The 27,967-nt window shown below is 46.5% G+C and overlaps 1 long non-coding RNA gene across 1 annotated transcript; it reads left to right on the forward strand.

Annotated features, from left to right (window-relative positions):
- The first annotated feature begins 18,355 nt into the window (after positions 1-18,355).
- On the forward strand, positions 18,356-27,630 carry LOC119966851. Its single transcript, XR_005460860.1, has 3 exons — positions 18,356-18,572; positions 20,397-20,528; positions 27,547-27,630. It is a non-coding gene; the product is annotated as an uncharacterized LOC119966851 (long non-coding RNA).
- Positions 27,631-27,967: the final 337 nt, after the last annotated feature.

The following is a 27,967-nucleotide window of genomic DNA, read 5'->3' on the forward strand; positions in this document are numbered from 1 at the left end:
TCTTTGATTATGCTGCCTGTTTAAGGTAATAACAAACTCAGTCAGGCTCAGCGCATGAAGGAGAGTTGACCCTGTGAAGGGTCTCACTCCACACCTCACCAGGAGGGATGGGACCCAATTCACCTTGTGGTGATATGCATCACTGTAAATACACAAGGGGTTAATGTAAGAACACGTAGGCTAGTGAGACACTAGAAGGAGCACCAGAGACATGACACACAGACACTCAACCAATAGGTCAGTAAGATAGGACACAACCAATATGCATTCACGATACACACAGAGGTGACACTACCACAGGGGGGGCATTACACCAACCCATATATAAAGGACACAGCACACATGACCTTCCTCTTTCCAGTGGAGACACTCTGAGTACAGACACAGGGTTGATTGAACATCACACCCACCACGTGGACTGTAGCAGACTGGTTCGTCAGTCTGAGTAGCTATAGAAGGATTAACAGTGGAGTCGAATCCAAGTAGGAGAATTGTTAATAGTTTAATAAATGTGTTAAAGCTATCTCCAAGTCTGAACCTTCCTTCGTCAGAGTGCACATCAAGGAAGCAGCTTATGCTACGTCAAGAGCATAACAAAACACACCTTTCCATTTCGCCCTCACAAAACTCAACAGTGCAGAATCCGATGAAAGGATGTGACCATATAGGTCCAAAATAGACCCCCTGTCAGGCCCAGCCGGAAACAAAAACACTTCTTCATCAGCGAAGAAGGTAGCACCAAAGGAAAGGAAGGAACCGCTTTACACAGAAAAATCGTGAACTAGAAAAGACCTAAAAGACTGGAATTGGGCAGTTGGAATTTCTCAGCTAACTCCCTGAACTGGCATACCTCCCCCACCAGCCCCCCCCCCACCATCTCCCCCCCCAGCCCCCCCCCCAATCTCCCCCCCCCCCATCTCCCCCCCCCCCCCCCCCCATCTCCCCCCCCCCCCCCCCCTCTCCCCCCCTCCCTCACCTTCCACGAACAGGTCCCAAAACCGCTCCTGACACTCCACCTCCCAAGATTTAAACGTTGAGTCCAAAACAGCAGGTGGGAAAAGGAGATTATTGCAAATAGCGGCTAGCGAAGACGGGGAAAGGAACCAGCTTGCACACCACTGCTGTATCAAGAGTTTCACTGATGGTTTTTGCACAGGATTAGCCACATTCAACTCGTTCTCCATTGGCTTAGTGAAACAGGATGAGAGAACACGGCTTCATTTTAAACACAGGATTCCCAGGCCCAAGATGAAAAAAACACTACACCCGTATTGCCTTGTGTGTTCCTCATTGCCAACACCCTTATCGGTAGAATGGGACAAAACAGCATACAACTGGTTTGCAACAAGACTATGCAGATTTGTGCCTGATTACCTGGTCATGAATCATTTATACTCGTCAGTCCTCAATACCGCCTTTTTTCCCAATCAGTCCATTCGGTTAACTGCTGTCCACTGGGTGACGATGCTTACCTCTTTCAGCCTCGGCTTATGACTCATGCCAGGAAGCTGGACACAGCTACAAGCTTCATACCACCACCAGAAATGTCAGAGAGGAGAACATTGGGTAGAGTGAGTCATATTTCTGCTGTCTGCACCATTCAGGATGCACTTCCTAGGACAGCCTTGAGCCCTGAGAATGACTACGTTCTTGTCCATAATTTTGACTACCATGAGGGACCATCCTTATCTGCACAGGAAGAAGAGGAGCAGGAGGAGGAACAAGGAGATGGAGGAACTTGACGAGGAGGAAGAGCAGAAGCAGCAACGAACAACGAGCTATGAGACCGCCAATTGTAGAGCTCTTCAACTGGATTAACAGTCCCACATTCCTTGTCATAATGGCGTACTATTCCCATCGTCAGGCCCCATCCAATCTGTCCAGTCTCTGCAGGCTTGCCCTCACTTCATTATGAATATAACACCATGATCAGAACAAACACCAAACTGATCAAACAATTCAATTCCACGTGAACGTAATAGCGAGCTGAAATAATTATGAATCACCCTTATGAAAGCCCCATTCTTGTGTGAGATTGTTTCCTTACTGTCATGCTCCTGATTTTTTTCCCAACGGATATGGCTCAGCAGGTGGAACTTCTCAAGATTCCATTGGAGATATTTAAGCTGGCTGAAGTGGATCATCTCAAGCAAACCGGGCATAGTGAGCCCAACTTCAATATCCGGTAATGGGCCGGAGCAGATTGATCCCGTTGGCTGTGTGGTACTTACCGGGACACCAGGGAAAGCAGACATTGTGAGATGGCAGCAGAGGCTTCCACCATGGAGCGAAAGCCAGTCTCCTGGCATGGCATGTCAGCCTCTCAGTGAGATAAAAGGTGCAGTACTGCAATGTGACTCTCTGGAAGTCTCAGTCAACAGTGACAGCTATCTGAGCTTCTGTGACACCATGTTAGCTCAGTGGTATGTTTCATAATACACAACAGTATATCATGGTGCAGGCCCACACACTGATGGACATACAGGAGGACCAATCAACATGCATAACACCGCAGCCAATCACCAGTTAGAGCACACTCACTATAAAGACGGAGGGCATCAGTTTTCCCACTCATTTGGGATGCAGCCTTTCAGAAGTACAGAGCTTACAGTTTACAGCACAGATCCTCACCATGTGCTGAGTGATTAGACTGGTCAGGAAAAGCACAGGTCTTTAGCTAATCTAACATCGTGTTAACCCACAGTAAGAGTATGTTCAACAGTTTATAGTTTAATAACATAGTGTTGTACTATTTTAAGTGTTGGTGGCCTGTATGTGTTCCACGGGTCCAGAGCACCCAACACATCAGTACGCACCTAACATCTCCCAGTATGTACCTGTGAGCAGTCCTGGGTAGCAGAAAGTGATTGATGTTGTTGATGTTTGTAACCATTAGGGTTAAGCACTTAGAGTCAGTCATTCATGAAGGGAGATGAATGAATCAAGGCTGCAGCTGTTTTCTGGGAGCTGTGAATCACAGCCCACTACTAGAAAGGAATGGATGGCTTGCAGCTAATCGAGCTGAGGGGTTGAAGCACAGGTCACAGTTCTTCTTCCAGGAATGGACACGTGGAGCTTCCAGATCGGCATTACAGCTGCAATTCTTTCTGTAGTAATCCACGGGAGGCAGGAGTTCCGTCACCACACCAATATTTATTTACACTAACAATATTACAGGAGCAGCTACAAACAGTCCAGCCAACTTAAGACTGCTCACAAAGCCTATACAGGTGATTATATGGGCCCCCTCAATGAGCTATCATTGAGGGAGCTCATACTCCAATTGGCCAACCAATAAAGCCAATTCGAGTTCATTACACTTTCCACTGCCCATGTCTAGACTGCTCTCTTGCTTCCAGATAGGGGTCTCATTTCTGCAGGGGTGGGGGAGGGAGGCCGTGGGTTAGAGGGGGGGGTCCCTTTAGTTAGGGTGTCCCTTTAGTTAGGGTGTCCCTGTGGGGGGCCCTTCAGTTAGGGAGTCCCGGGGAAGTTGCTTTAGTTATTGGGTCTCTGTGGGTATCCCTTTAGTTTGGGGGTCCCTGTGGGGAGTGTTCCTTTAATTAGAGGGTTTTACTTGGGGGTCCCTCTATTTAGGTGGTCTCCGTGGGTGTTCCTTCAGCTAGCAGGCCACGGGGGGGGGGTCGACCTATTATTTGGGTCCCTGTGGAGGGCCTCCCTATTAAGTGGGTCCCTGGGAAAGGTCACCCTATTAAGAGGGACTCTGGAGTGGGCAAGGGGGCTGACTGTTAGAGGAAGGGTAGGCAGGTATTGCATTGTGGGGGGGGGAGGGTGGCCCTCAGATGGACTTTGGGAGCAACTGGCTTAAGGGGGTTCAGAGCATCGCATTCAGCAGCTTCCGGCGACGCCCCCGCCGGTCAATTTTCCGATTCTCCATCTCATCGGAAAACACGCTTAAGGCATCCCAGGATGGAGAATTAACCCAAACATTTATGAACACTCTTGCTATGACTGACAGCTCCGAACCACATCTGAGGAGCTAAGTGTTTTCTGCTGTGATAAAAGAGGAATGCGAGCATGGTGTGTGTGTGTGTGTGTGTGGGGCGGGGGGCTGGTTGGAGGTCCTGACGGTGTGGGGGGAGTTTGGGGTCAGGCTGCTCACGCAAAATGATGGCCCGATCCTGAGATTCCGGTGGAATCCGCCGAGCTCTCCACCATGCATAAAGGTGCATGGTTAAGGAGTGAGACTCGCACCTTGAGTGCCATTTCCAGCGGCAGCGCAAACTGCCGTGATTCTTCGATGACGGGAGAACTTAAACTTCCAAGGGAAGAATCCTGGTCTCAGAGTTTATGAAGCCAGAATTTCTCATGGTGAGGGTCATGTTGCAGTGCCCATGAAGGTGGCCACAGTTGGGATACCATGGAGCAAGTGGGCATATTTCACATACATTACTAAAGGATTGACGAAGGGCTTTGGATCAGCAATAATGAGTGGATTGGGAATTGTGGGAATGGTGGGTTAGCTGTGGGGGGGGGGGGGGGGGGGGACTATTTACATTGAACTGTCACAGAATTGGTCCATGACTCCACTTACTTTTATTTATTAGGCTAGTTTCTAGTGCCTATATTTTTTTTTTTTACAGTTTTTGGCCAGCTTGGATTTGTTTGCCACACAATGCAGTCATGTTTCGGTGCTGTTTCCAAACAGAGGTTAAGCTTTCACAGATCTGGCTGGAGACTGTTCTAGCCTTTTGATCAGAAGTTACTTCCACAGGATTCAGCCTTTTAAATGGCAATGCAAAGACTGAGATATCTGCTTTACAGTTCAGTGGAATTTCCATGGCTAGCTTGAATTCTTTTAAATCACCAGAGAGAGAGTAGAGAGAGAAAAACTCAACCTGCTGTGCCACCTTTCAGGTCCAAGCAGAAAACGGCAAGCCAGAATAGAACCTGCCTTTCTGTTCCAGAAGTTTCTGAATGGCTCCACCAATTGCAATCGAAAACAGGGGCAGGCCCAGAATCCCAGAAGAGCTGATTGGCTGCTTGACATTATGGGCCATGTCATTGAGCATACTGAATCAAGAGGTCTGCCGGTGTCAGTCCAAATAGCAGCTTGCAGCAGCTGGTGATGTGGGGGGGGGGGGGGGGGGGGGGCATGTGGGAGTTATGGAGGAGCGGGCGACATTGGAGGGGGGGTTGTTTCAGTGCAAAACCAAAAGTCTATACTTTTAAAAACAGCAGCCAGCAAAATCCAGAATCAACCAGCAAGAAAGAAGGACACAGTGATTAGGCAAGGATTTATAAGAGGATCCTTACAAGGGTTCTCCGGGTTTCTCCCACAGTCCAAAGATGTGCGGGTCAGGTGAATTGGCATTACAGAATTTCCCCTTCATGTCGAATGCTTAAGTTTAGAATTAGAATTAGAATTAGAACAGTACAGCACAGAACAGGCCCTTCGGCCCTCGATGTTGTGCCGAGCAATGATCACCCTACTCAAACCCACGTATCCACCCTATACCCGTAACCCAACAACCCCCCCTTAACCTTACTTTTTAACGACACTAAGGGCAATTTAGCATGGCCAATCCACCTAACCCGCACATCTTTGGACTGTGGGAGGAAACCGGAGCACCCGGAGGAAACCCACGCACACACGGGGAGGACGTGCAGACTCCACACAGACAGTGACCCAGCCGGGAATCGAACCTGGGACCCTGGAGCTGTGAAGCATTTATGCTAACCACCATGCTACCGTGCTGCCCCTAATGGGGAAAGGGTGGTGGAATCAGGCCTCGGTAGGGTGTCTGGGAGCTAGACTCATTCCACTGCTGTAATTTCCCATTTCCCTTCAAAACCACTTCCACAAAAATTATAGCAGGAGCACGGAAATAGCACTGAGGTGCCCCATGGAGTGAGGAACGCCATTGGGAATCCATCAGCACATTTGAACAATTAAACTTTGTGGCTCTTAATTTCTCCCCTTTCTGGTGACCTGATTAACATACGAGCACAAAAAGCCAGAGAGATTGGCCTAGCCGCCCTTTGTCCTGTTACCCAGGCCCATGATCCTCCTTCCTTGGCATGAACTCTCTCCCTCTCTCTCTGCACTGACTATTTATTTTCATTCTTCCAGTGTAACAGTTGATTGAGCATTCACTATACAAGGCAGCAGTCTATTGCATTAGCTAATAACTCATGGCAAAGCACTTAATTCTTGCGTTACATTTTGCTTCAAGCCTTTGGTCGTGACCCTTACTTCTTTTGTCCTAATTTTCCCGTCGAGAAGAGATTTTGTTCTCTTCACGTTGCTTCACAGCTCATTAAATTTCGGCCTTGAAATTACGGTTGCAGCTCTTCTTTGAGGCTGTTTTGAACTCAACTAGTATCCGAATGGAAGTCTATTTCCGCCGGATCTCTCCCACTCGTGCTACAAGTGTAGGTTCAGGAAAACACCAGACAATAATAATGTCCACAGTGCTTCAAAAGACACAGTCAAAAAGAAAGTGACGCTGAGACATTGGAAGGATAATTAAAAGGTGCAAAACATTAATTAAAAATTAAATTAGCCTTCATTTCATCTGGCAGCAATATAAAGGAGTGGAACGCTACAGTTACATCATATTCTGCTGAGATCCATGTCTGGGGGTAACTTCAATTGAGCTCTGGGCACCGCCTGGGGAAAAATATATTGGGCTTTAAAGGGCTGCTACGTGATTTTTTAAAAACTCTTCTTGCATGGGATGCGACCGTAATTAATTGCCCTTGAATTGAGTAACTTTCGAGACTATTTCAGAGGACCATTTAAGAATTAACCGCATTGCTGTGGGTTTGGAGTCATGTGTAGGCGGGGTGTGGAAGAGGAGGGGTTAAGGATGGCAGACTTCCATCATGAGAGTCACATTAGTGAACTGGGTAGGCTTTTGAAACAAACAGTGATAGCTTTTTGGGATCGCCATAACTGATGTTAGCTTTTCATTCCAGGTTTATTAACTTGATTTCTATTCTACCAGCTGCAGTAGTGAGATTTGAACCCATGATCCTGGGGGTATTAGTCTGGACCTCCGGATCACAATCTCAACAACTTTACCACTATCACACCATCTCCTGGTATGCACCAGTTAAACTGATTAAGGTATGAAAATGAAATGAAAATCGCTTATTGTCACGAGTAGGCTTCAATGAAGTTACTGTGAAAAGCCCCTAGTCTCCACATTCCGGCGCCTGTCCAGGGAGGCTGGTACGGGAATCGAACCGTGCTGCTGGCCTGCTTGGTCTGCTTTAAAAGCCAGCGATTTAGCCGAGTGAGCTAAACCAGACAAGTTTCAGAAATTAGGTACGTACTCCTATGAAAATAGAAGATTAAAGGATGGTTTAATTGTAGTGCGAGGAGGATTAAACAATTTGATAGGGTAGATTGGGGAAGTTTCGATCAAGGAGGCACTACCTTAAATTCCAAGGGTGACAGTAAGAAACCTATCTTCAGGGGTGGCATGGTGGCCTAGCGCCTTCTCATGGTGCCGAGAACCCGCGTTCAATCCCAGCCCTGGGTCACTGTCCGTGTGGAGTTTGGATATTCTCCCCGTGTCTGCGTAGGTCTCACCCCCAGAACCCAAAGATGTGCAGGGTAGGTGGATTGGCTACGCTAAATTGCCCCTTAACTGGAAAAGAAAGAATTGGGCACTTCAAATTTATATTTAAAAATAAAAGAAAAATTTCTTCACACAAAGGATAGTGGAAACGTGGAGCTCCCTCCATTGAAATATTGCTGAGGCAACGGGGTCATAAAAATTTAAAAGTGAGATTGATAGATTTTTTTATCTGGCAAGGGTATTAAGGGTTACAGGTGGTTAGGTGGAGTTTTCATTACTTTGGTCATGATCTAACTGAATGGAGGAACTGGCTTGAAAGGCCGTATAACCTACTCCTGTTCGAATTTCACAGAATGACATTCCTACCGCTTCTAGGTATTTAGAAACCAAAACAATTTCTCCCGACTATTCCTTGAAAACATTTGGTTGCTTTGTACATGCTGTACCAAATTCACAGATGACAGCAGAAGAAGTGACTCCATTTCTATGGTCTTTTTTTCTGTCATTTAATACAATTCCTTTTCAGGAGTGCACTTTATGCAGTCAGTTTCTCGGTAAATGACAATTCAGTCATCAATATTACACATGGGATGCTTGATTTAAGAGCGAGTAGCTCATATAGTGATGACATATTGGAGAGTACTGTTTAAACTCTACTTCAGATTTTACTAGCAATGTGCTCCTTGACTAGCTTAATGTGGCCCGCATGCATTAAACATCCTTCTTAATAATTATTTTTTAAATGGGGTTCTGAACAAAGTGCCCCCCCCCCCCCAACCATTTCCAAATATTCCCCCTTATTCACTATTGCAACATTATCATTAGACAGTTCTGGGAAGGGCTTCTCTGTTGGCCAACGCTAAAATCAGGAAAAGCGATTGGGCGGATGGCAAAAACACAGCAGGTGCCGATTTGATGCCAAATCGCAATGCACCATCACCTCGATTACGGCATACCGAAATGCCCGGACAGTACACACCCTTTGAATGTCATTAGTGGGCCCGACCCAATATTCTTCGGGGCCTCCATGATTCTCCGCCTCCGATGGGCCAAATTCCCGACGGCGCGGTTCACTTGTGCTTTTAAAAAAATCGTGAAACTGACGTGGTGGCTGCTGAGGGAGAGAGAAAGGTAGGACCCGGAGAGGAGCGGCTGTGGGATGCTGGGCCGGACACTGGCCAGGCTGGCTGGGGTTAGGGGGTTCTTCCAGGGATGGGGTGGCAGGCGATGTAGGAACAGGCTGAGTGGCCGGGGTGACCCCCACCTCACGGGACTGGGGAGGTGCCCAGGCATGCACCGCCATTAAGGCTGCACACCCACATATCCCACCTTGGCCCTGGTTTTGCAGAGGGACACCAGCCATATGGGTGCCCCCCACGTCGAACTCATGCACCCCTTCCAGCTCTCCGTCAAACCACTCCCCTGCCCCAACTCCCAGCTCCCACCCTGCATGCTGCAATTTTTTACCATTTAAATAATAGTCCATTTTGCTGTTATTCCAACCAAAATAGATGACCTCACATTTACCACATTTACTGTAACGAAGCAATTGGAGGCAACATTGATTAAACATTACCTAGTCAGCAACCAATACTCTAAAATAAAGAAAAGTTAACCTTTAAAGAAAAGTTAACCTTTACTAATGTCTTAACACAACGACTAAGCCCCTCATAGCATATATATATTATAACATGCTCCCTATAGGATGACAGTCTATCGTAACGATTCCACAACAAATCCCAGCTTCCAATGGATTCACATTTCCCAATTTCACTGAGTCATAAAGTCAGGTGAATGCCAAAGGATCTTCCCTCAGTTTTCAAACTGGTTATCAGCAGTACCACGTACTCCAGCAATTTCTCTCCCTGGCTTTACTCAAGCAAATCATCAATCATTGTCACAAGATGTGTCACTTCAACCAAAGACTCTTCTTCCTTCCACATTCAGCCTGGTAGCTCACAGAGAACTTGCCGCTTTTTCTCTCAGCTGGCAACATCGTTGCCGCCTTTGTTTCCCCCCTCTCTGAGACCTCTCTCTCCTTATCTCTCTCGTTTGCTGTCCAAATGCTTGGAGATCAAAAGTCTATCCACAGTTATTCCAGCTGCTCCTTTTTTTTCAGGTATGAATATTTTTCACTTTGCTCCCAGTAAGTCTCAACCTGGACCTCCCTGTCCCCATAGTAACCAAGCCACCCAAGCTTATTAATGGGCAGAATGTGAAGCTGATCACATTTTGCACCTTGTTGCTGCATGTTCTAGATGGCTAAATCATACTACGACGGGGCAGTGATGACTATGTATTTTAAATTCTTTAAAACATTGCATATCTTACGGGATTTCCTACACAAGCTTTCTGGAACATTTCCCAGTCTGGTTTCATTACCTAACTCATTTGCTATAGGCTTAACCAGATAAAGTGGGCGGGATTCTCGGATCCTGAAGCTAAGTGTTGACGGCGTTGTAAACGGCGTCGTGTTTTACGACAGCGTCAACAGGCCCCCGGGAGCAGCTATTCCGAGCCCTACAGGAGGCCAGCACGGTACTGGAGCGACACACGCCGCCCCAGCTGCTGATACCGGCCTCAAAGTGCGCCGCGGGACTGCGTGCCCTGCGACCAGCGCACATGCGCACTGCGACCGCATGCGCAGTGGCTTCTTTCCCCGCGCCGGCCCCGACGCAACATGGCGTAGGGCTACAGGGGCCGGCCCAGATCAAAAGAGGTCCACAGCCCGAGAGGCTGGCCCGCCAATCGGTAGGCTCCGATCGCAGGCCAGGCCACAGCGGAGGCCCCTCCCCCCGTGGTCGGACACCCCTCCCCCTCGCCAGGCTACCCCCGAAAGGATGCACGCCGAGTTCCCGCCGGGTAAGATCACAGGTGGCACTCGGACTTTTTTTGCGGCCACTCGGTCCAACCCGGGTGGAGAATCGCTGGGGGGTGCGGAGAGCGGCCCTCAACCGGCGCCGCATCGACCGCACTGACGCCAATGGACTGGCGTCGGGGCAGCATCGCCCGATTCACGTCCGGCCCGGCGTGGACTGAGTGAATCCCGCCCAGTGTGTCCAAGGATCAATTACCAGACGAGCATAATCAAACACAGATGAAACAAACCATTGAAAACATTGAGGCACAATTCTCCTCCCTGGGAACTGCCCTATGGCAGTTGTGGAGATGTGAAGTGTTTCCCGCAGCAGAGGCTGGCGGGAAAACAAACCAAATCTTCCGGCCCCAACTTCATTAATTATGCAACTGGGTGTTTGGCACTCTATTCCATGGGGGGAAGGTCTGATGGCTCATCGTGCACCATCCTATCTGGACTCCATATTGAAAAGGCATTCAACATGGCTGCCTGAAAATCAATGAAAAAGATGGACCTCCTAATGTAAATATTGATCTCTAGGAACATTCTAAGATTGGAACGTGGACCTGCTCTAAGATATCAAATCTGTAGGTCTACCTGTGGATGTTCCCTCAAACCCACTGCTGTGTGTGTGGAACTAGCACTCAAGACCTTCCCAACTAACAAAAAGGCCATACAAAAAGAACGAGGGTTTAGGAATTTTCAGTCAAAATCCTAATTTATTTTTGTATTCCATTCCCATATCCTTGGGGAGTAGAGATCTACTGCAAGTTAGACAAGAAGATGAAAGGACAGGAAAGAGGTAGGTCTCAAAGAGCATCCCAAAGGAGGGGAGAGAAGTGGAGAGAAAGAGCAGTTTTGGAGGGAATTCTAAAGCTTCAGGCCGAGGCAGCTGCCTTGAAGGCCGTCAATTATGAAGCAATGAAAGAAAAGGTTGTCGGACTGCATGAGGTTACAGAGGTAAGGACGGGTGGGCCTACTGATAAAGTCGGAACAAGAATGTGAATTTTGAAATTGAAGCCTTGCCGGAAGGTCAGTGAGCACTGATGTGAGTTCACTCTCGGTGAACTTTACACTGAGTCAACAATATCACCCTAGTTAATTTATTCGAGCAGGTGAAAAGAGTTCATGATGAAGTGGACCACCTCGTGTGGATGGCAGCAGAGCCTGAAGTTTCCAGCATTGAAGACTTGCTCTTCTCGCTTGAGGAGAATTGGAAAACGTATTGAGTTTCCTGCTGCTTTTCTTCCTCTTGGACTCACATATGATTTTCTCAGGGTGTGAACATGTTTTTAATCCCAGGTCTTCGTTATTGATTTTTAGAGAGAGAGAGAGAGAGAGAGAGAAATACAGCACAGAACAGGCCCTTCGGCCCACGATGTTGTGCCGAACTTTTATCCTAGGTTAATCATAGAATTTTGGACACTAAGGGCAATTTATCATGGCCAATCCACCCAACCTGCACATCTTTGGGCTGTGGGAGGAAACCGGAGCACCCGGAGGAAACCCACGCAGACACGGGGAGGATGTGCAGACTCCACACAGAGTCAGTTAACTGCTTTGAAGTAACATTTTCACAAATGCAGTTGCATCTGTACTCAATCCCTATCTCTAAAAATCATCCAAATCTTCTTATAACATGGCTTTATGGTTCGGGCATTTTACTTTATTTTTATTTGTGGGATGTGGGCATCGCCAATTAGGCTAGCATTTATTACCCATCCCGAATTACCCTTGGGAAGGTGTTAAAGAGTGGCCTTCTTGAACCACTGCAATACCTAAGGTTCAGGTGCACCCACAGTGCTGATAGGGAGGGAATGACAGGACTTTGACCCAGCGACAGCGAAAAAACGGCAATATACTTCCAAATCAGGATGATGCACGACCTCCTTCGAAGTGTCTGCTGCCCTGGTCATTCTAGATGGTAGAGGTTGTGGGAGTGCAAGGTGCTGTGTAAAGAACACATAGCCCATGTACCACACAGTATACCGCACAGTGACACAGTGGGTAGCATTGCTACCTCACCGCCTTTCGGCCTTGGGTGTCTGTCTGTGTGGAGCTTGCACACTTTTCCCATGTCTGCATGAGTTTCCTCCAGGTGCTCTGGTTTCCTCCCACAGTCCAAAGATGTGCAGGTTCGGTGAGGTTATGGGGATAGGGCGGGGGAGTGGGCCAAGGTAAGGTGCTCTTTCAGAGAGTCGGTGCAGACTCAAAAGGCCGAATGCCCTCCTTCTGCACAGTACCAATTCCATAGTCATGACCTGTGGTGAAATAGTATTCCACTGTACCAATAACTGTATTGCTTCAGAGCAAAAAGATGAATTTTAAAAAATGACAGAATACCAAAACATTAACATCATGAAGCATTTACAGGAATTCTGATGTCCTTTGGGGAAGAACATCTGACATCTTTACCTGGTGAGATCTCCACGTGACTCCAGATCCACAGCAATGTGATTAACTCTTTCCTGCCCTCTGAAATGGTCAAGCAGGACACAGTTCAAAAGGGAATGAAGGAGGGACAACAAATGCAGGCCTTGCCAATGACATCAACAGCCCATTAAAGAAAATTTTAAAACTTTAAAAACCCGATGCTTTTTCTTTTGTCTGCTACTTTGCATGAATGAGCTCCAAAATCCAATGTTTCACTAATGCTCACTTGCCAATTTTAATCCTCGCTTTTCAGACTGAAACCCAATGAGTTGAGTTCGGATGCCTTTCACTGTAATATTTAATGAAAATATATTTCAATCTGCTTGAGGTTATTTCACATTTTTAAATGATGGTAATTTGAAGTATAATTTGGCACGGTCTGCTGGATAATGAAAATGTACTTTTTTGCTGGGTTAAACCTACCATTGCAATCAGTGATAAGAAGACAGTGCTCACACCTGTCGGTTAGGAGCAGGGATGGAACTATGTTCCAAAATGTAATTCAGAAATGCGAAAAATAGTTCATTATTTTTATATCAAATTTGATAGCGAGTTATTGTAAATTTCATAACAGAGGACATGGGTTTCTGTGAAAGTTTGTTCTCAAGATGTAGACTCGGGTAATCGGAACATGGGAACAGGAGGAGGCCATTCAGCCCCTTTAGTTTGTTCCTCCATTAAAATGGCTGATTGCTTTGTTTGCTCCATTTATGCCTTAGTTATATGTCCCTTGAGACCTTCAGTCCAACAAAAATCTGGCGAGAGCACACCGACCTGAAATGTTCACCTCGTTTTTCCCCTCAGATGCTATCTGACTTCTGAGCGCGTCCAGCATTTTTTCTTATCCCAGCAAATATCTTTTGATCTCAGTCTAGAAAGATCCAATTGCCCCTCACAACCATTTGGGGGAGAGAGTTCCAAAATTCCATGAAAAATTATCCCATTTATTTCCTACATTATGACAGGTAGCTGTCCTCAGGTAGGTCCTGGGTGGGGTAAGTCTCGGGGAGCATTCAGTTAGTGAAGCCAAAAAGGTAACGCCAGTTACTTTGTTAAAAAGCGCCAAGAAAGACCGGCGCGGTGATGCAGAGGTTAGCACTGCTGCCTCACAGTGCCGAGGAACCGGGTTACATCCCAGCTCCAGGTCATTGTCCTTGTGGAGTTTGCATATTCTCCCTGTGTCTGCGTGGGTCTCACCCCCACAACCCAAAGCTGAGCAGGATAGGTAGATTGGCCAGGCTCAATTGCCCCTTAATTGGAAACATTTTCTAAAAGAGCAAAGAAACAGTAAACATGAACAGAAAACAATAGGTGGTTAGCTCCACTCCGTCGGGAACACGGTAGCATGGTGGTTAGCGTCAATGCTTCACAGCTCCAGGGTCCCAGGTTCGGTTCCCGGCTGGGTCACTGTCTGTGCGGAGTCTGCACGTCCTCCCCGTGTGTGCGTGGGTTTCCTCCGGGTGCTCCGGTTTCCTCCCACAGTCCAAAGATGTGCGGGTTAGGTGGATTGGCCATGCTAAATTGCCCGTAGTGTCCTAAAAAGTAAGGTTAAGGGGGGGGGGGGGGGTTGTTGGGTTACGGGTATAGGGTGGATACGTAGGTTTGAGTAGGGTGATCATTGCTCGGCACAACATCGAGGGCCGAAGGGCCTGTTCTGTGCTGTACTGTTCTATGTTCTATGTTCTATGAGGAGAGCAGTCATGACTGTGGACAAAGCTCAGACATTGCCGAGTATCGTGGCCGAAATCGTGGCCGGCACGGAGGGTGGAGAATCCACTTTCACGCCGTAATGAGGCCGGGTGCCGGTTCGCCGATTCTCCGGGACCTGAAATTTGGCGTGACTGCGGAGTCCGCCATGCCACGGGGGGGGGGGGGCATTGCCAGAGGCCTGCCCAGCAATCCTCTGCTCCCGACCAGCCGAGTTCCCGACGGAGTGGAGCTAACCACCTATTGCCGGTCGGGATGCTGGTGTGGCGGCTGCGGACTCAGTCTGCAGCCGCCCTGATCAGGGGCACGGTGATCGGAGACTGGGTGGGGTCCTTATAGGCAGCCAGGGATTGAATCTTGAATCTGCGGGATTAGATGCTTGGGCGAGCAGCCGATCGTGGGTGGGGGGGGGGGGAGTTCTCATTTTTCTGTCTGCCTCCGCGGTCCGAGTCCGCCATGGAGCTCGATGCAGCCGCTGGAGGCCGCCGCCGTGTGCATGCGCAGACTCCGAACCGGAATGCAGGAGCCCGTATCCGCAGCTAAAGGTGTAGATTTACTCCGGGTCCCTGCGAGTCCACTGCAGGGCATTGAATTAGGTCAACTTTTTATAGGAACCTCTGGAGTAAAACTCCACCGTTTTTACGCCGGCATGGGGACAGCGTCTCATTTTGGGAAATCCGGCCCAATATATTTCAATCTAAATGTGGGACCTCCCTGTCCCGCCCACCCCAGGACTCGAAATTCCCATCCAAAGTCAATGGACTAGTTGCTGATCTGTCACACTTCCCACCCCTGTTGCTGGCCCATCAATTTGCCATGAGATGTCTGATGGCAAGTTGGCAGAATGGTCAACACAATGAGGTAATATAAAATGGGTGGAGGGCTGTAAAACGGGCTGACGATTTGTCATCACCTGTTCTAAGCTAACACACAAAGACAAAATTTCCCCCACATGGTATAGCAGATCATGACCACATGGCTACAGCATAGAAGGAGGCCAATCAGACCATTGATTTTATATTAAGGACACGGGGTGTCCAGACCGAGTAAAATAAAAGAAAATAAAAGAAACAAAGTTTTTATTTACATCATAATACATACACAGCCTGGTAGATCACTACCGGATTCCTTTCTGGTCGGTGCCTTGCTGGCCGACATTTATACAGAGGGCATTAGAGATCCCCGCCACTGCCGGTACCCTGCAAGGCCCACGGGGAAAATAATCATCCCATCCCATAGGCCCCATGTGGGCTGTTACCCCATGAGTCTGTGTTGGTCCTCTGGAGGAGTACAAACTAGTGTCCTGCCTCTTCTCTGTAGATCTGTATCTCTGCACCTTCGCAAACAATGGGGGTAGCTGAAATTGGAATTTTCCATGCTTCAACGATCCCAAAATGGAGCCAGTAGGATCACTGCCCCATTACACCTGATGGCCAATCCTCTTTCACTTGGATAGGGACATTACATCTGATGGCCAATCCTCTTTCACATAAATAGGGACCTACCATAGAGCAGCCAAAGACTGTTTCAGGTGGTCCTCCATTTTCATACGCATATTGGGACCCTATGCTCAGACTGCGCCAGCTTCACTCGCTGTCAAGATGAAGAGGGCCTGAATGGCTCTGTTTGGATTAAATTATTTTGCAGGGGCCCCAGCAGGAGCAGAGGACAAAAATAATCTGACACCTCAGTCTCTCCGCTACCCTACCGTGGTCCCAATCCCAGCCTCCAAGTAATCTTGTCACCAGTTGAGCAGCTTTTGAGGTTCCCGACATCGCACAGGTCTGAATTGCACCTTTGCAATTGTCAGCTCACCAATTCTATCCAATTGAGTCCTGGGCCTGAAAAAAGCCAAGGCCTAGTTGCGGCCCACAAGCTCCACCAGTCAACCCTTTAAAGAATTGGAATTACACCCACTTTTTCCCAACTTCTACATTATTGCTTCCTGAGCCGATTGTGCCGGAAGTGACAAGCGGCTGCATGATTTTAGCTACGACGACAGGCCCACAGCTGGGTTAATTCCAGTAGTGGCGGGGTGAGGCCCCTAAGTGCCTGGCTACTTAAGGCCTCAATAGGCCTTTCTTGCCCAGCATTTAATTCTGGCAGAGCAAGGATCCGTTGCATTGTCACCCCAGGCAATGACATACACTTCCTGACTCCAAGTTCGTCATGAGGGAGAATAGTGGATTCTGCCCCTAGTCACGGAGAACTTCTCCATCTCTCATCTTGATCATGCTTTGGATGCCACCTCCTCATGTGGCTCAGAAAATCACCCTTGGGCATTGTATATGAATGTCAGCAGTTGTCAGAACATTCATTTCTAGAATCATAGAATTTACATTGCAGAAGGAGGCCATTCGGCCCATCGAGTCTGCACCGGCCCTTGGAAAGAGCACCCGACTTAAGCCCATGCCTATCCCCGCAACCCAGTAACACCAGCTAACTATTTGGACACTAAAGGACAATTTAGCATTGCCGATCCACCTAACCTGCACATCTTTGGACTGTGGGAGGAAACCAGAGCACCCGGAGGAAACCCAAGCAGACACGGGGAGAAAGTGCAAACTGGCACACAGCCAGTCACCCAAGGCATGAACCTGGGACCCTGGAATTGTGAGGCAGCATTGCTAACCACTGTGCCACCGTTCCGCTCTTAATGATCCTCTAATATCTCTAGTGATTTGAAATCGAGAAACTCCTACAACGATCTGTTATCAGTACCAGCGCGCTTTCAGTCAGTCACATTAGACATTCCAGCATTTCTGTTTGTGTATATTTATCAAAGATATATGTGAACACTTAAAAGCATCTGTGATTTTGTAACAGGTTAAATGGACTTGGCTGTCTGAAATGAGACTCCTATAAATTGTTTTATGATGTGTGCCAAAATTACACTTTTTCTTTCGGATCAGAAGGTTGTCAAGGTTTATGCGTCAAATGCTGACTCCCCAAGGGACTGTGAGGAGCCAGAGCTTCAGAAAATTCCTGCCTTTCAGATGAGTCAATTAAATTAATGCCCTGTCTCTGTCTGTTGTGACTGGTCTCTCAGAGTCTCAGAGTGCAGTGAGATGTGACATATCACTGGGCTATAATCGTTGAACATCCTCATAAAGTATGGCTCATATTTGGTGATGTATGACATCCATTTTCACAATTTTGCCTTTTCCATATTTGACTTGCATTTTACTGTCATCCAGTGCAGTATTTTTCCCTTAACCCTACTCATATACATGTACATCAGATTACCGTGCATATCATGGTTGGTGCTTATTTTGATGCAGTTTATGTACAGTTTCCTGGAGAGTCTCTAGAGATTTGAGACTGCTCTCCAGGGCACTTCTGCGAGACGTCCAGCAGACATTTTCTTTGAATGCTTTTATTCCCTACTTGTGAAAATATTGGAGGGGGGTGGAAAAAAGGTGTGTGACCGACAACTGAGAGTTGACCAGTCAGGTAAGGGAGGTTCACTTCCTAATTGGCAACGGGAATGCTATGTGCTGTACAGGCTGTGCATGTGCATGTGTGTGGGTGTGTGTGTGTATGCACGCGTGCACATGTGTTTGTCTGTGTATGCCTGTGTGCACATGTGTACGCTTGAGGTATTAAAAGTGTGGTAGGTGTGGGTAGGGGTGGCAGAAACAGAATTGGTGACCCTAAAAAGCCATCACACCAAAGGCGCAATATTTTCCACGCGTTAACACAAGGAAGAGAATTCCCAAACCTATTTGTTCCGCCTCAGGAACCAAAATGCCAGGAAACCAGCAGGCAAATGTAGACATGTTCGATTTAAACTTACTCAGTTCATCCAGTAACGGTTTCAGCCAGCTATCATTAGCTGTTCATTTCTTTTTTTTAAAAAAAGGAACTCAGATTTTCCACATGATTTCCCCGCTCCCAAAATCGAAGGAGCCGAATCCAAACGCTGTTCCGGCAGGAAGAGAGAAGATTGCTCGTTCCGGTACACCATGTACCTACCAGTTATAGAATGTTGCTGGGGGAGCCTGGGGCGAGTCTTTTTCTCAGGCCTGGTAAGCGAAACAAAGAAACAATTATTTGTGAAGCTAAAGGAGAGACGCACATGTGACATTGAAGAAAGACTCATGTTATGGTCGTTATGGTACAGGATTAAACAAGAATTGTCGCCAAATGGAATTTTCGTGAGCGCTAAACTGGTCATAGTCATAGATATTTACAGCATGGAAACAGGCCTTTCAGCCCAGCTTGTCCATGCCGCCCAGTTCCTATCACTAAAAGCATACCCTACCTCAAGAAAAGACAGGCAGGCAGCCTGACAGTCTTTAAGATTATAACTGGGCTTGATAGGGCAGATGTGGAGAAGGTTGTTGCATTTCTGGGGGAGACCAAAGACCCGAGGCCGATAAATGTAAAATGATCCCACCCTAAATACAATAGGTAATTCCAGAGCCACCCTTGTACCTAGAGAGTCAAACTTACATTTGCATAGCACCTATCATGACCACCAGGCCCCTCGTAGAACTTGAGCGCCAATTCAGAAGTCGTCACTGTTATGATATGGGAAACACGGCAACCAATTTGTGCACAGCAAGCTGTCTGAAAAACGCAGTGTAATACTGGCCGGGTCACTTGTTCTGTGTGTTGTTGGCAAAGGGATAAAAATAGCCAGGACACGAGGGATAACTCCACTATTCTTCATTGAAATAGTGCCATGGGATCTTTCTCATCTACTATAGAGGGCAGACAGGACCACTCTGAGTACTGCATTGAAGTTTCAACCTTGATTTGTTTGTTCCGCACAAGTCCTGGAGTGGGAGCTGAACCCAGATACAAGAATGTGACCAAGTGAGCCACAGAAGACAGTAAGAATAAAAAGAGCCAGAATGTGGAACTCGCTGCCATATTGCTTCTGTTGAAGTGAACAGTATAGATGTATCTCGGGGATGCTGGATAAAGACATGATGGGGAAAATGTCGGAATTTTCTGGCTGTTCCCTGGCGGCTGTTCCTTGGTCTCTGGTCTAGCCAGCAGCACACCCCCCCCTGCGGGTTTCCCGTCTTCAATGGGAACTCCCATTGACAGTGGCAGGCACGGAGAATCCCGCTACCAACGAACGACGCACAGCTACCCGCCACTGAGAAGTACGCGGTTGTGAATCTGAAGAATCCCGCCAATGTTGACGGAATTGGATGAAGCAATGTGGGTGGGGTATTTGTGAGGCATAAACATCAGCGCGGACCAATTCAGCTAAATGACATGTTCCACTTCCTTGGCTGCTGCACATTTTTGTTTCAGAGCTAATTTTGCCTTCAATGTTTAATTTCCTGCCTTAGTTTTATTTTCCCTCCTCTAACCTTCCTTACTTTCTTCATTTCCTTTCCAGTTTGGTCAGTTTATTAGGCTTTATTGTTGATGAATATAGTAGAGGAAATCTTACCCTGGAACTGAAATATATTCCAGTTAATGTATTGGGAATGCACGGTGTCAAATCGGTAGAAAATATAGAGGTGTAAAACGGCTTGATCAGCCTCTGAAACAGAAATATGGATTAACACTTCAAGGCAAATTAATTTACAGGACTATGGGGTGAAGGTAGTTGGAGTTGGATCAATTGGATAGTTCTTTACAAGAGCTGGGACACAAAATATGGGCTGAATGGCCCCTTTCTATTCTGTAACATTCTAAAATATAAATGTTGCCACAGTCCTAGAGACCATCGGCTGCTCTCCCCTTTGAGAGCTGTCTGGTGGTGATTTAACCTGAGGTTGGAGGGCGAGGTGTAAAAGTCAAACCAATGGATGGCCCATATTTGAACCTAGTGTGGTGACATGACAAGTACAATTATTCTGCTAAAAAGGGATGTATTTCATTTCCAGATGAAAGAAGTCCAGAAACAGTGATGTAAACATGGATGATTCTTACTGGATCCAAGGAGTCTGGAGAAAGTGTAATTACATCCATTGGCATCACAAACTATTCATATGTGTTTCAGAAGAGTAGCATTGAAGGTAAAATAACTTATTTAAATTTCTGTTTGAGAACATCCCAAAGCATGCTGCATTCATAGACATGTGCTGTTGGATTTAGGTAGTTCTTTTGTTTAATGAAGCTGGGTTTTGCTCACCACCTGAATTTGAAGTGTCCATATTACTTTTGCACAGTTGCACTGACTGTGGCACTCCTACTGTGCGGAGTTTGCACACTCTCCCCGTGTCTGCATGGGTTTCCTCCAGGTGCTCTGGTTTCCTCCCACAGTCCAAAGATGTTCAGGTTAGGTGGATTGGCCACGCTAAAATTTACCTTGGTGTCCAAAAAAAGTTAGGTGGGGTTACAAGTTACGGGGATGGGGTGGAGGTGTGTGCTCTTTAAAAGGGTCGGTGCGGACTCAATGGGCTGAATGGGCTCCTTCTGCACTGTACATTCTGTGACTCTATGAAATATTCTTTTCGTGTTTGAACTCCAGAAATTCCATCTTGGACAATATGACAATCTAAGCAGAATTAGGCCACTCGGTCCTTCGAGTCTGCTCCATTCAATGAGATCATGGTTGATCTGATATTATCCTTAACTCCACATGCCTGCATTCTTCTCATCACCCTTGATTCCATTATTGGTTCAAAGTCGGTCTATCTCAGCCTTGAACATATTTAGACCCAGCCTATAAAGCTCTCTGCACTAAAGAATTCCACAGATTCACTACCCTCTGAAAGAAGAAATCCCTTCTCATTTCTGTCTTAAATGGGTGACGCCTTACTCTTTGAATAGGCCCTCTGTTCCCAGATTCTCCGACAAGGGGAAACATCCTCTCAACATCTACCCTGTCAAGCCCCCAGAGAATCTTATATGTCTCAATGAGGTCACCTCTCATTATTCTAAACTCCCATGAGAACAGACAAATTCTACTCAATCTCTCTTCACAAGAAGATCCTTCCGTACCTGGGGTCAACCTAGTGAACCTTCTCTGGACTGCCACCAATGCGAATATACCTTTCTATAGATAAGGGGACAAAAACTGTTCACAGTATTCAAGGTGTGGCCTACCGCATGCCTTGTATAATTTTAGGAGGACTTATCTATTTTTCATACTCCATTCCCTTTGAAATTAAGGTCAATATTCCATTTGCCTTCCTTACTACCTGCTAAACTTACATGCTATTTTCTGTGGATAATATCCCCAAATCCCTCTGTGCTGCAGATTTCTGCAATCTTTCTCCAGTTAAATATAATTCAGTTCCTTTATTCTTCCTACCAAAGTGCATAGCATCACATTTTCCTGTATTATATTCTCACTCACCTAACCTGTTTAGGTCCCTCTGTAGGATTTTTGTGTCCTCCTCATCACTTACCTTCCCATGTATTTTTGTGTCATCTACAAATGTGGCAATGGGCATCCAGTTCCCTTGTCCAAGTCATCCATATATATTGAGAATAGTTGTGGCCGCAGCACGGGTAGCTGTGTCACTCCACTATTTAGAGGTTGCCATCCTGAAAATTCTCCTCTTCTCCTAACTCTATCTTCTATCACCTCGGCAATCCTCTATCCATGCTGATATGCTATCCCCAACACCATGGACTCTTAACTTATTAGAACAGTAGAACAGTACAGCACAGAACAGGCCCTTCGGCCCTCGATGATGTGCCGAGCAATGATCACCCTACTCAAACCCACGTATCCACCCTATATCCGTAACCCAACAACCCCCCCCCCCACTTAACCTTACTTTTTAGGACACTATGGGCAATTTAGCATGGCCAATCCACCTAACCCTCACATCTTTGGACTGTGGGAGGAAACCGGAGCACCCGGAGGAAACCCACGCACACACGGGGAGGATGTGCAGACTCCGCACAGACAGTGACCCAGCCAGGAATCGAACCTGGGACCCTGGAGCTGTGAACATAGAACATAGAACGATACAGCGCAGTACAGGCCCTTCGGCCCTCGATGTTGCACCGACATGGAAAAAAAACTAAAGGCCATCTAACCTACACTATACCCTTATCATCCATATGCTTATCCAACAAATTTTTAAATGCCCTCAATGTTGGCGAGTTCACTACTGTTGCAGGTAGGGCATTCCACGGCCTCACCACTCTTTGCGTAAAAAACCCACCTCTGACCTCTGTCCTATATCTATTACCCCTCAATTTAAGGCTATGTCCCCTCGTGCTAGCCACCTCCATCCGCGGGAGAAGGCTCTCGCTGTCCACCCTATCTAACCCTCTGATCATTTTGTATGCCTCTATTAAGTCACCTCTTAACCTTCTTCTCTCTAACAAAAACAACCTCAAGTCCATCAGCCTTTCCTCATAAGATTTTCCCTCCATACCAGGCAACATCCTGGTAAATCTCCTCTGCACCCGTTCCAAAGCTTCCACGTCCTTCCTATAATGAGGCGACCAGAACTGTACGCAATACTCCAAATGCGGCCGTACTAGAATTTTGTACAACTGCAACATGACCTCATGGCTCCGGAACTCAATCCCTCTACCAATAAAGGCCAACACACCATAGGCCTTCTTCACAACCCTATCAACCTGGGTGGCAACTTTCAGGGATCTATGTACATGGACACCGAGATCCCTCTGCTCATCCACACTACCAAGAATTTTACCATTAGCCAAATATTCCGCATTCCTGTTATTCTTTCCAAAGTGAATCACCTCACACTTCTCCACATTAAACTCCATTTGCCACCTCTCAGCCCAGCTCTGCAGCTTATCTATGTCCCTCTGTAACCTGCAACATCCTTCCGCACTGTCTACAACTCCACCGACTTTAGTGTCGTCTGCAAATTTACTCACCCATCCTTCTGCGCCCTCCTCTAGGTCATTTATAAAAATGACAAACAGTAACGGCCCCAGAACAGATCCTTGTGGTACGCCACTCGTAACTGAACTCCATTCTGAACATTTCCCATCAACTACCACTCTCTGTCTTCTTTCAACTAGCCAATTTCTGATCCACATCTCTAAATCACCCTCAATCCCCAGCCTCCGTATTTTCTGCAATAGACGACCATGGGGAACCTTATCAAACGCTTTACTGAAATCCATATACACCACATCAACTGCTCTACCCTCGTCTACCTGTTCAGTCACCTTCTCAAAGAACTCGATAAGGTTTGTGAGGCATGACGTACCCTTCACAAAACCATGCTGACTATCCCTAATCATATTATTCCTATCTAGATGATTATAAATCGTATCTTTTATAATCCTCTCCAAGACCTTACCCACCACAGACGTTAGGCTCACCGGCCTATAGTTACCGGAGTTATCTCTACTCCCCTTCTTGAACAAAGGGACCACATTTGCTATCCTCCAGTCCTCTGGCACTATTTCTGTAGCCAATGATGACCTAAAAATCAAAGCCAAAGGCTCAGCAATCTCTTCCCTGGCTTCCCAGAGAATCCTAGGATAAATCCCATCCGGCCCCGGGGACTTATCTATTTTCACCTTGTCCAGAATTGCCAACACTTCTTCCCTACGCACCTCAATGCCATCTATTCTAATAGCCTGGGTCTCAGCATTCTCCTCCACAATATTATCTTTTTCTTGAGTGAATACTGACGAAAAGTATTCATTTAGTATCTCGCTTATCTCCTCAGCCTCCACACATAACTTCCCACCACTGTCCTTGACTGGCCCTACTCTTACCCTAGTCATTCTTTTATTCCTGACATACCTATAGAAAGCTTTTGGGTTTTCCTTGATCCTACCTGCCAAAGACTTCTCATGTCCCCTCCTTGCTCGTCTCAGCTCTCTCTTTAGATCCTTCCTCGCTTCCTTGTAACTATCAAGCGCCCCAACTGAAACTTCATGCCTCATCTACACATAGGCCTCCTCCTTCCTCTTAACAAGAGATTCCACTTCTTTGGTAAACCACGGTTCCCTCGCTCGACCCCTTCCTCCCTGCCTGACTGGTACGTACTTATCAAGAACATGCAATAGCTGTTCCTTGAACAATCTCCACATATCCAGTGTGCCCAACCCTTGCAGCCTACATCTCCAACCAACACATCCTAAGTCATGTCTAATGGCATCATAATTGCCCTTTCCCCAGCTATAACTCTTGCCCTGCGGGGTATACTTATCCCTTTCCATCACTAACGTAAAGGTCACCGAATTGTGGTCACTGTTTCCAAAGTGCTCACCTACCTCCAGATCTAACACCTGGCCTGGTTCATTACCCAAAACCAAATCCAATGTGGCCTCGCCTCTTGTTGGCCTGTCAACATATTGTGTCAGGAAACCCTCCTGCACACATTGTACAAAGAGCGACCCATCTAATGTACTCGAACTATATCTTTTCCAGTCAATATTTGGAAAGTTAAAGTCTCCCATAACAACTACCCTGTTACTTTCGCTCTTTTCCAGAATCATCTTCGCCATCCTTTCCTCTACATCCCTAGAACTATTAGGTGGCCTATAGAAAACTCCCAACAGGGTGACCTCTCCTTTCCTGTTTCTAACCTCAGCCCATACTACCTCAGAAGAAGAGTCCCCATCTAGCATCCTTTCCGCCACCGTAATACTGTCCTTGACTAGCAGTGCCACACCTCCCCCTCTTTTTCCCCCTTCTCTGAGCTTACTAAAACACCTAAACCCCGGAACCTGCAACAACCATTCCTGTCCCTGCTCTATCCATGTCTCTGAAATGGCCACAACGTCGAAGTCCCAGGTACCAACCCATGCTGCCAGTTCCCCTACCTTATTTCGTATACTCCTGGCATTGAAGTAGACACACTTCAAACCACCTACCTGAACACTGGCACCCTCCTGCGAAGTCAAATCTGTGCTCCTGACCTCTATACTCTCAATCTCCCGTACCCCAAAACTACAATCCAGGTTCCCATGCCCCTGCTGAATTAGTTTTAAAGAATTTATGCTAACCACCATGCTACCGTGCTGCCCACATTTTCCTTTTTAAAGAAATGTGCTAATTCCTTTTCTAAATTGCCCACAGCCTCATCACTTCTAGAACAGTAGCTTTACACATGGCACTTGATCAAAAACTCTTTGGAAATCCAAGTATATTACATCTACTAGTTCCCCTTCATCTATCCTGCTCATTACCGCCTCAAAGAATTTTAATAAATTTGTTGGGTGTGATTTCCCCTTTATGAAGCCATGCTGACTCTACTTGATTATATTGTGCATTTAAAAATGCTCCCCTGTTATTACATGCTTTATAATGGACTCTAAGCTAACTGGCATATAATCATTTGATTTTTACCTCTCTCCTTTTTGAATAAAGCAGTTGGCAGTTTTCATTGGCAGTTTTCCAATCCTCCAGGACTTTTCCAGAATTTGATGATTCTTGGAAGATTACTACCTGTGCGTCCACTATCGCTGTGGCTACTTTTTTTATTCTGCCATTTGGAAACCAAAGTAAAGTTTTCTTTAACATTTGAAATTAGACCTCTGTAGGATACATTACAACACTGAACACAGGGCAGCTTGCTCGTCAATCACACAATACTCAGTTAGGGACATATAACAACACTTTGGTCATTCAGCCCCTTGAGCTTGCTGGGCCATTCAGTAACATAAAGTTAATCTGTACCTCAATTAATTCATCTGGCTTTAATCAATTTTTCATTAATGCTCTTAACTGACATAGGTCTGAGATTTTCTCTTCATCTTGAGAACTCCAATTGTCCCAGCTAACTTTTTACCTTTTGAAGGATCCAGAATTATGCTGTCTACTGTGCGATAAATGTATCCTGATTTTATTCATCAACAATCCCACTCAAAGGTTGAGATTATACTCCCTTGTCCTAGAATCTCTCACCAGCACAACTAATTTGTCTCTGTCCACCCTTCTCATTTCAAAGACTTCAATGCGATCAACATGCTTGGGGACTGCAAGCAAAGCAACCTATCCTTGCTACTAAATCCTTTAAGCCTCTATTTCTGGTGAAAAAGTGATGTGTCCCCTTGAATGCCAATATATCTTTCTTGAGTTCTAGTACCCGGAACTGAATGTAGTTACTCCAGATGGAGTCTGATGAAGGCTCTTTGCAACCGAAGATTAACCTCTTCACTTGAATTTCTGTTCTCTTGAGGTCAAGGCGTGCAGCCCATTAGCCTTTTTCATTACTTTATGTACTGAGTGCTGCACCCTGTAGTTCATTCCATTAAATATTAATGAACCCAAATTAAATTTTGGACAAAAATACAGCATTCACTTTCTCTGGAGCTCTTTAAAACCTGGCGTCATGGGCCGGGTATGCTTTTGTTTCTATACATGAAAAAGATTCTATAGACCGAGCAAGCTAATCATATTGAACACTGTGATCCCAACGTGAACTGAGAACTTTGAAGAATTGTACCAATTTATTAAGAAATGGGTCACTCTGGCAAGATATGCAGCATCAGCTTCTCAGACGTTAAACAGCCAAAAAAAAGCCTTAGATATGGCAGACATGTGCATTTCCTCTTCTCGGAGAATCTAGAACTAGGTATTGCTGCTTAAAAATAAGGGGTCGCTCATTCAAAATGGAGATGAGGAGAAAGTGTTTTCCCACAGAGAACTCTGGAACTCTCTTCCTCAAAAAGTGAAAGCAGAATTGTTGAATATTTTTGAGGTTGAGCTGGATAGATTCTTGATCAACGCGGGGGTGAAAGGTTATCAGGCGGTAGGCGGGCATGTGGGGTTGAGGTCACAATCAGATTAGCCATGGTCTTATTGAATGGCGGAGCATGGTCAAAGGGCCAAGTGGCCTTACTCTTACTCCTAATTCGAATGTTCGTATAAGAAGTGGGCATTCATCGTGACCTACAAATATGCCTCCTACACGATTGGTAATTGTAAATAAATTGGTGGGCTGTGCCCGGAAATTGGAACTGGCCCATTTGAATTTGTGCCAGTCGACTGGTTAAACTGGGTCCAAGTGGGTCAGTTGAGCTGGCCGCAGAGGTCCGACTTTTTTTAAAGCTCGCCTGTCAGAGTTGTTCACATTTTTGCTGCACTGCTGCTTCAGATCTGTGGGCAGTTTTGTGATTCCAATTTTGTTTCAGAAAAGCCGACCAGAAAACTGGATCTACCCAAAGATCAGCAGCAGGAGAACGACTGCCGGGAGAGTGTTCTTGTCTTGAAAAGTGGTAAGTGAAATCCCTGCGATTTTAGCACCAACCCGCGTGTGTGGGTGGGGGATGGTCTTGGGGGAGGGTATCGGGGAGGCGGTTGTGGGGTTGTGGAGAGGCGGTGAGTTTAAGGGGAGTTGGGGGGTGGGACGAGGTTGGAGGGAGGGGGAGGTTGGGGGTTTGTGTCGATTAGCCACAGATTTGAATTGTTTTTTTGTAAAAGCCTTGGTGCTTTTTTTGCCTTTTTTTGAGGCATTGAGATATCTGGTAAAGTTGTACTGCACAATAAATATTGAAAATATATTGTAGTGAGACGCAGCGGTCAGCAAAGTCTTTAGACTTACTGATCAAGAAG

This window comes from Scyliorhinus canicula, chromosome 6 (genome assembly GCF_902713615.1).
Source record: "Scyliorhinus canicula chromosome 6, sScyCan1.1, whole genome shotgun sequence".
Classification (NCBI taxonomy): Eukaryota; Metazoa; Chordata; class Chondrichthyes; order Carcharhiniformes; family Scyliorhinidae; genus Scyliorhinus; species Scyliorhinus canicula.